This window comes from Eptesicus fuscus, chromosome 8, assembly GCF_027574615.1.
Source record: "Eptesicus fuscus isolate TK198812 chromosome 8, DD_ASM_mEF_20220401, whole genome shotgun sequence".
Taxonomy (NCBI): domain Eukaryota; kingdom Metazoa; phylum Chordata; class Mammalia; order Chiroptera; family Vespertilionidae; genus Eptesicus; species Eptesicus fuscus.
In genome coordinates this window covers 101,037,279-101,047,511 of record NC_072480.1, presented here as the reverse complement: position 1 = coordinate 101,047,511, position 10,233 = coordinate 101,037,279, and positions in this window count along the sequence as shown.

Here is a 10,233-nt window from a genome sequence, read left to right as displayed (position 1 = left end):
ACTCAGCTATGTGGTTATGTGTGAGGCATATGCATTGTCTTTTTGCCCAATAAATTTTCACATCAGCTCCTCGGGTGCTTGAAAAATGCCTCGCACAGACTTTACACTCCCGCACGGTCTCCCTTTCCCTACCTGTCCCGGGGATGTTGACTGATGTATCACTCCCTTCACTTCATTTTATAATCTTTTTAGCTCTCCCAAGTGACTCTTTCTCAAACTTGATTACTTCTTGTTTTTCTTATGTATCCGTTTTGGTCCATTGTATTCAGGGTGCTTTGCCTTCTAGATGAGCCTCCTCACTCCGAGGAAAGATGAATTATCCTTTGACAATTCCCATTCCCTTTGGTTTTATGGTTACATATGTAGTTAATCCCACCCATTTTGTGTAATCCTTCTAAGATTTGTTTCACGTAAACTACTTACCCATTTAATGTTACTTTGGTAGTAATTGATTTTGGTTAGTAGTAGTCACTGCAACTTCAGTCAGCTGTTGCTCCATTTTTACAATTTTCACCATCAGGTTACCTCTGACACTTTGGTGTGCAGGAATATGCTGACGTGCTCTTACTAATTTTATTAAAACATTCTTCATTGTGATATTTTTCTTATGTAATCCTATATAATAAAAGGCTAATATGCAAATTGACTGAACAGCAGAACGACCTATCACTATGATGCACTCTGACCACCAGGAAGCAGACGCTCAATGCAGGAGCTGCCCCCTGGTGGTCTGTGCGCTCCCACAGGGGGAGCGCCTCTCAGCCAGAAGCCGGGCTCAAGGCTGGCAAGCACAGCAGTGGCGGCAGGAGCCTCTCTTGCCTCCACGGCAGCGCTAAGGACCTCTCAGGGGTCCTGAACTGCGAGAGGGCACAGGCCAGGCTGAAGGACCTCCCTCCCCCCCCCCCCCCCCCCCAGTGCATGAATGTCATGCACCGGGCCTCTAGTTGTTTATAAAAGAGGAGAGGCCATCTCAGCATTTGCTCTTAAGCAGGAGTTCCGAGCTTGGTTGTGTAGAAGTGATTTTCACCCTTTTTCATCTCATGACACATAAACTGACTACTAAAATTCTGAGGCACACCACAACATACATTTTTGTCGATCTGACAAAAAAATTAGGTGCGATTTTGATTCATTCACACCGGACGGCTATTGTTGCGTTGGTTGTTGTCATTTTTTAAATTTGATGATCTAATTTTAAATAGACAGGTATTGCATGTCTTTAAATTCTTGCAGCACCCTGGTTGAAAATCGCTAGCATAGAAGAATCTCTGGGGAGCTTTGGAAAAACTATAGGCCCCAGGGACTCGGTCCAGACGTACAGATCCCAGCTTGCTGGTAAAGGTCCCGAAGAGCTAGATTTGTACGAAGCCCCCACTGGGACCCGAGGTGGGTCAGTCAGCACCAGTCCTGTGACAGGCCTTTGGGAGCCGATGCAAGCTGCTTCCCCACGGGGACTGTGAGCGTAAATACTGGAGGGCAATGCAGTAACGAAGATGGAAACGCGCTCACACTGTGAGCTGCTCCATGGTGACAGCGTGGTCTGTTTCCTGTCTCCCCTGTAGGACTGTCCCCTCTTTGGGGTCAGGCGCTGTGATTGTTCATCCCTGGGTCCCTCCTCTCCTTCTTGACACAGGGGACACTGCACACAGGTGTGTTAACTGGAACTGGCTGAGCTGCCGCTTCTCAATGAGAACCTGGCCACGTCCGAGGGCAGATCCCTTTCAAATGACAGGTCCTTACACCGCAGAGAGGAGCGCCTAGGCCCACAGGAGTGGGGGGAGGGGAGGCGGAGGGAAGTAGGCCGCTGTTGGAGGCAGTCATTGTGGGTGAAATGAGGTAGAAGGAATTTAAGCCCGACAGGAAACAGCCACCTTCCGGGGAAGGCCACTTAAGAAAATGTCCCCGGGTGTGGAATGTGTCACCATCGTGACAGGTCAGCACTACTCAGACACATCACCTGGTCTGTTGCCCACAAAAGTGGGATTTTGGTGAAATAAAAACAGACATTCTTGGGGAGAATTTTACATTTTATTTTATGGTTCCAGATAGAAGAACACAGTAATAAAAGGGTGGGGGGCGCGGGGAGAAGGGTTATAATAGATGAAAGTTGATTTAATTTCTTGGTTTCTGCAGCAGTAAGGCCTGTCGTGTGTGTGTGTGTGCGTGTGTGTGTGTGTGTGTGTGTGCATGTTCTTGTGAAGCAGATCAAACGTAATCTTTTTAAGATTTGTATCTACTAGCATGCAGTTCTTACATAGCATCATCATTTCTGAGGAAAGAGTTCCTTTGCAATCAGGGAACAACACCAAGGCGGTGAGTAAAACCTCTCATCAGTGCACTGGAAGGAAATGAGCTAGAAGGCCCGGCGGCAGAGCTGAGTCTCTTCTGTCCACCGTCAGCTGTGTGCTCGCTCTGTCTCAGGTGTGCTGTGCTGCTCGGTGCCTACGACATCTGAGGGGCCATCCCGGGAGGCTGCGGCCCAGCGGCATCTGTGAACAGACATCCTCACACTGGGGATGGGGGCTGACTTCAAGCAAGATGGCAAAATAGAGGAAGTGTGTAGGAGAGGTCCCGGACCCATTGCTAACCTTCCGGATTCGGAGACACCTTCTAACCAATGAGGAGTGAGAGGCTGTGTGTGTGCCAACGGGGTGGAAGCGTTAGGTGGGCACCATTTGCTACCTTCTTCTCTGGCATAATCGCCAGCAATGACGCCGAGGGGCGCTCTGCCAGCCTGGGTCGCGGGGTGAGGGAGACGTGGAGATTAGAGCCACACGGCCTGCACTGGACACGCAGCAAGGGAAAGTCACCCCTTCATTCTGTGGAGCCACTGGGAGGGGTGACTGCATCACTGTGTGGGTCATCCCGCTTAGACAAGGGGTCAGAGTTCGGCAGCTCACCAACTGCGAGCACAGAATGTTCCAGTTGGTTCAGTTATTTAAGAAAATACTTCGTACCCGATGTTTAAAAGGTAGTGCAAAGCGTAATTACATAATACCAGCCTTCTTAAAAAATAGGCAATGTAAAAACGTATTCAGTGACTGGGAAATATAAAGCCATTGAAACTTCAAGTTCAAAGAGACCTGAGAGTTCCGTACTCTATTCTCTTGCCCCCGTGGAGGCAGAAATATCCCTAAACGAGGTCTTCCCTCTCTGAGAATATTTGGTAACGATGTAACTCGTTGCCTTTTTGAGCCAGCAAATTCTCTTGTTGAAAATTATAATTGCTGGGTAGAACTTCCTTAAATTTGGAGAAAGTTATTTTCCTGCAGGTTAAGTTTTATTCTAACAGGAAATTGCCTTCCAGGTCAGCAGAGTCCACTGCTGGACAACCGGAATGATCAGTTGTGATTTTTAAAATATTTAACAAAATCTTTTCCTTGTTACTTAATTTTTGCAAGTTCTGCCCTCAAGAAAAGTTTAGGTTAGATCCATTACACCGTTCACATGACAATTCTGAACATATGTGGAGACAGCTGTCATGGTCGCCGGACACCGTTCTGTAGCCCTAAATCCTCTGTTCCTCCAACCACTCACTGTGGGAAGCCCTGACCTCATCTTCAGATGAGATGATGGAGCCCCAGACAGCCTTATTCACACAGCCTCTCCTCAGGGGCAGTCGGAGCACGGGCCGTGCTGAAGGGGATGTGGCGGTGGCAGAGTGTGTGAGGATTACTTTTCGTGGGAATTTTACTCCTGTTGCTACAGCCTGGGATTGATCGCATCAGCTCTTGTAGAAGTTGAGTCCAGTAACTGGGCCATCTAAATCTCCCAGGACTTTCCCTCCCTCATGATTTGGTATCGAACTGAGGTTTCATCTAGCTCTTGCTTATGTTCCAGGATTTTGGAAAACAATATGGAACTTTATATATTTTTAAATAATTTCCAAATCATTATTTTAAAGTAAGCATTACTTAAATTAATTCCATATCATGACAACTTAAACGCTTACGTTTGTGTATTTGTAAATCTACATTATGAATAAGTGAAAATTTTCTCCTTTCGCTCAGTTTATTAGATTTCTTAGAATTACATAATGCTATCATTTTAACTATGTAGCATACTCACTGACATACTTGTTTTAAAAATATCAAAGTAATTATATCATTGTTAAGTTTTTATGTGAATTATTCATTCATAGAGATTTTCTCTTCCATGCATGTTGCTTCCAAGAAAAATAACCTGCTCGGCTGATGGTTATTTAAAACTATTGAACATTATCAATAGTAAATTGAGGAATTAATGAAATACTGTATCCATCGCCATAGGAAGTACACAATCAGGCAAAAGGGAACTGTCATGTCCAATGTCAGGACAGAGGTTCCCTTTGGGCTGGGCTGGGCCGTGTTGTAACTGGACAGGGGAGACTGATGAGGATGTGTTTCTTGATCAGGAACTAGACACGTGATCTGCTAAAGGTCATGCCTCTGTCTACATATGACAGGTCCCCTTTCCTGTCCGTGTCTTACATTTCAATACAAAGTTTACATGTGGAACGTTTTTTTTTTTTTTAATATATTTTATTGACTTTTTACAGAGAGGAAGAGAGAGGGATAGAGAGTTAGAAACATCGATGAGAGAGAAACATCGATCAGCTGCCTCTTGCACACCTCCCACTGGGGATGTGCCCGCAACCAAGGTACATGCCCTTGACCGGAATCGAACCTGGGACCCTTCAGTCCGCAGGCTGACGCTCTATCCACTGAGCCAAACCGGTTTCGGCAAGGGATTGGAGCGTTTTATTATTGGGAATTAGAATCGTGTTTCTTCTAACCTATTAAATCCATTCCGCAAACTGCTGTAAAGGCAGAGCCTATCTTCAGAGCTTCCCCAGGGAGAAGCGTTCTTTCACCTACAGTGCTGTCCTGATTTCGTCTTTTAGAGAAGCAGCGCGGGGTTACTGCAGTGCTGCCACTGCTGAAGGGGTTGCCCCTGTAACAGAGGTCCCTTCCACAGAGCTTTGCAAGTGTGATGGCACCACGTGGAACCAGGTTTGTTTCTGGAAATGGGTTGTGAGTGGCGTAAGGTCTCCTCACTTCCTCTCCACTGCTCCTTCCTTCCGGGGAGAGAGGCGCTTCCTCACACACCTGCCTGTGGACCGCTCTCAGCTTTCCTTCTGCTATTCGCACACCTCTCCGATGCTCTGCTCCATCTCTACTGAAGGCTGTTGAGAGGGACAGGAAATACACTGAGAGCAACGCATTGCCACTTTGCTTCAAGGCATTGCACCGAATCATAATTAACTAGAGGCCCGATGCACGAAATTCATGCAAGGGGCTCGGCCCTCCCAGCCCCGGCTTCATCGGGAAGGTGGTCTGGCTGTCCAGTCAAATTAGCATATTACGCTTTTATTATTATAGACAGTAAGTTAAAGACAATGGAGTTAGTGGTCCTGGGACTAAAGGCAGAAAATAATAAATAAAGAGAAGCAATGAAGGGCAATAGAAGAAGCAAAGGGCATTGAAATAGAGAAGAGAGTAGAAAAGCCAAGGAACTGAGGGAGGAATGAGAAATAAAGGGGAAAAGAGAGACAAAACTGATGTCCCTCTTCCCTCCATCCCATCCGTTTCCTCGTGTGAAACTTAGCCTGGTCCTAACAGACACCTTAGACAACCAAGGTTTAACTGTGAGGGTCCACTTATATGTGTTTTTTTTTACTTTCAATAAACACTGTAATTGTATTTTCTCTTCCTTGATGATTTTCTTAATGGTACTTTCTGCTTACTTTATTGCAAGACTGTACTGTATATTACATGTAACACAAAATATGTGTTAATTGACTATGTTTATCAGTAAGTCTTTGGGTCAACAATAGGCTATTAATACGGAGTTAAGTTTTGAGGGAGTCAAAGTTATGCAGAGATTTTCAAATGTATGGGGGGTCAGTACCCCTAACCCCATTGTTCAAGAATCAGCTGTACTTTAATTGTTTTAATAAACATGTATTGAGAGCCAGGCACTCTGCTTGGCTCTGAGGATGCCAGGAACTATAGTCTCCCTGCTAGGATGCCTGCTGCCTCACTGGGTAGTGTCTGGCTATGCTTCTCCTCACCCAGGATCCTGCCACCAGGAAAAAGTTTCTTAATGTTTTCCTCTCAGCATCCAACTAGATCAGTATTACCTATTAACATTTATAAGCGTCTAATATCCAACCCAGTCTTTAAAAGTTCTATATGTGTTTGGGTGTTTGAGTTTGTAAACGTTCCTATTTTGGGTTTAGTTTACATCTGGTTTAGAGTTTGTGATTGTTTTCAGCATCTGCTCTTCTGTTTTAAAGGTTAGGAGATAGAGAAACAAACATTTCTTTACTCCCTGCTTTATGTCAGTGCTTTCCTGGAAAAATGGGGTTGTATAGAGAAGAAAGGTAGTGCATTCCAGACAAGAATTGAAGGAAAAGAAGGAAATGCTATACCCCAGATAGCGAATTCAGGGACTCATTGGTGGAGGAGTCCTGGTAGGTCTTAATCTAACTTTTCAAATGTTGAAATCATTGACTTTTATTACATTACCTGTGACATTTGCAGGTCTAGATAGCCTTAATTTTTCAGTCACAAAATTTCTTTGGTATGGCAAATGCAGACAGAAGACTAGTCTCATGAGATCGAATAGAGTTAAAAAATATTCACAGCTAACTTTTAGACTGCAAATAGACTGGTAAACATTGCCGTGTGTCTCACATAGCAACCGCACATGTGCCCGTGGGGCAGGAGTGGTCTCCCCAGGCACTCTGCATCAGCACTAGCTCACTGCTAAGAGCAGAGCAGAGCTACTTGGGGGCACATCACTCCTTCTTAATTGTTTTCCTGCTGTCTCAGGATATCCCGGGTGATGTTCTGAAGACTTTAGAGGCCTGGGCAAACAAACTCCATTCATCTTCATCAGACGGAGAAGAAATCCATGCTTTACATCCAGTTAAGGGTGTTGCTTTGTTTCTTTCTTATGTTGAAACTTAAATCAGAGCAAAGGTGGCATTTTGGGGCTGTAAAATTTCCACCTTTTCTAAAATAAATTTATATCATAATGTAATTAATTTGATTCTATGATAATAGACTTCAAATGTAAAACCTTACACATAACTTGTGTTCAAATGGCACACTATTACAGCGAATGATATAATACTTTTAAGCAGTTAAATATTATCTCTTAATTATTTTCTCTTCCATGGCTGACATTTTAATGCAGATGGTATCAGTTGCAAATAAAAAATTCTTTTGATAAAGTCAATATTTATATCATAGCTATAAAGTTAATTCTAAATAATAAGTCACTTAATGCCTAGTTACTGGGGGAAGCACCATGTTTCCTGTACAGTTCTAGAGTTAGGAAGAGTATCTGACATAGTTCCCCTTCTCAAGAAGAAAGAAAAGTACAAGGGAATATATAATTGAATGGCTCATTATGTGGCATAAGTATTCTTGCTAGAGGAGGTAAACATGGGAAGGCCATGAGAGCTGGGCTGAAGGTTGATCCAGCCAGGCTAGGACAGATTTAGATGACTGAAAGAGGTGGGAAAGATGTTTTTGGTGGCCTAAAGGCTTGGCATTGAGTGTGAGTCTTTGGACAGAGGAATCTCTGTGAATAGACATTTGTTGGGCATCTGATACAGATAATCATAGGTAATGTTTTTTTTAAAAATATATTTTTATTGATTTCAGAGAGGAAGGGAGAGGGAGAGAGAGATAGAAACATCAATGATGAGAGAGAATCATTGATCAGCTGCTTCCCGCACACCCCCTCCTGGGGATCGAGCCCGCAACCCAGGCACGTGCCCTGACCAGGAATCGAACTGTGACCTTCTGGTTCATAGGTCGATGCTTAACCACTGAGCAACACTGGCTGGGCATAGGTAATGTTTATTATTAGCATAAGCTTTGTCAACACTGTTCTTAAAGGCTTACCAAGGTTACATTATGTTACTCCAAAGCCAACCTTGTGAGCAGGTATTATTATCATTTTTATGTTTAAAGGTAAGAAAACTGAGACACACAGAGAATCTGTCACAGGTGATACATAGAACAAACAAGGTGTAAGCCCAGGCAGTTCAGCTTTCTGAGTCCATACACTTAAATACTTTACCACCCAACATGACAAGGAGCCCTTAGGCCAAACATTGGCACACCCTGCAAAACAGGTGCCATCACCCCAATGTTCAGGTTGCTATGCTGAGTGCCCACAAACTATTGCTGTGTCACTTACAGTTGAAAACTTCTCCTTGCTTGAAAACACAATACCTCATTGACTGTGATTTCAATCACAATAAGAGGGAAATATCTAATCAATATATTCAACCAGTAACTATGGATAGCAAAACTACATGCCAAACACTATCCAAGGTGCTGAGGACATACTCTGGGATGTGTTCATGAACTATTTCATTACATATCTCTACATTTACCAATATACACTTTATGGTTGCTCAGGTATTAGTATTTCCTCCCAACTATCAACATTTACTTTGGCTTATTCTGAGTTCAAGCTAACCACCTCCTACACCAGTGCTTTGAAGACAAGATAGGACTCAGGGACAGAAGAACCCGGCACCTGACATGCCTGAGGAGAAGACTAATTATCCCTTTCCTGGCACGGGGGGGGGGGGGGGGGGGGGAGAGGGGAGCCAGCTAGTACAGTTTTAAGAACAGATCGTTGCCCTAGCTGGTTTTGCTCAGTGGATAGACCATTGGCCTGCAGACTGAAGGGTCCCATGTTTGATTCCAGTCAAGGGCACATGCCCTGGGTGCAGGCTCAATCCCCAGTAGAGGGTGTGCAGGAGGCAGCCAATCAATGATTCTCTCTCATCATTGATGCTTCTATCTCCCTCTCCCTCTCCCTTCCTCTCTGAAATTAATAAAAATATATTTTAAAAAAGAACAAGAACAGATTGTTAACTATTCAGAAAGTTTGAGAACTGGAAGTTACACTATTGGCAGCTTGAAATTAACCATAGTGGTGCATCCACACAGAAGTTGACAAGCATTACAAAGCAGGGCTTTTTAGTTTTTTAATCTAGTTCACCAGCGTGCCACTGCCCCACGTCTCCTTGATGAGTTGTTTACATTTCATCCTCTCTCTCAGGTGCCCACTGCACTGTTATTTGTTTCCTCTTTCTTATCAAAGATTGCTCACAAAGAATGGAGGACGCGAAGGGAGTTCGTATCTCTTGAGCAACCACTATATATCACACATTGTGTTTGCTCTACAGATTACCTGATATTTTTGACAACTCGGTGAGTTAAATATTCCTTCCACTTTAAGACTAGAAAACTGTGTCTCAGAAAGCTTATTTCCCTGAATATCAAACAGATATAAGAATTGGAGTTGGATTGCTTTACAAGTTATGTGTAATTTCAGAATCTACAATCTTTCCCTTGTATCCTACTGACTCTGGCCGATTGGACATCAGTACGTTATTCTCTTAGGTTCATTTAGAGTTACTAATTTTGAAATGCTTTAGTAAGCAATTAACATAGTTGCTTTGTTCACTTACTGATTCCATACGTACTCCAGGCAAATTAACTGGGTCCCAATCTGACAATCAGCATCACATTTACTGCCCTAAGGTAGTAATGAAATAGACATACACACCAATAGGAGGAGAAGTTGTATGGAAGACATTTGAAAGAGGGTTTGGGCCCTAGTCAGGTTTGCTCAGTGATTAGAGAGTCAGCTGGTGGACTGAAGGGTCCCGAGTTCAATTCAGGTCAAGGGCACATACCTTGCTTGCAGGCTCCCCAGCCCTGGTTGGGGTGTGTTTGGGAGGCAACCAACCAAAGTGTCTCTCTCATGTTGATGTTTCTCTTTGTCTCTATCCCTCCCTTTTACTCTATCTAAAAAAAATCAATGGGAAAAAATATCCTAAGGTGAGGATTAACAAAAAAAAAAAAAAACAAAAAACAAAAAACAAAAAGAAGAAGGAGAAGAAGAAGAAGAAGAAGAAAAAAAACAAGAAGAAGAAGAAGAAGAAGAAGAAGAAGAAGAAGAAGAAGAACAACAAGAACAACAAGAACAAGAAGAAGGAGCAGCAGCAGCTTTGGAGGAGATAATTATAGGATTCTTGACACCCCAGAAATTCTCTCAAATTCCTACCCCACTTAAAGCCAAGCCTGAAAAGTGTTTAGTGCTTACTCTCAGAGAGAATTTCTGAACTGTTTCAGCAGTGCACTTAAATAATGGAGTCTTTATCATCTAGAGCTAAAAATGGACATATTTTTTTAATCATTAAATTCTATTTTTGGA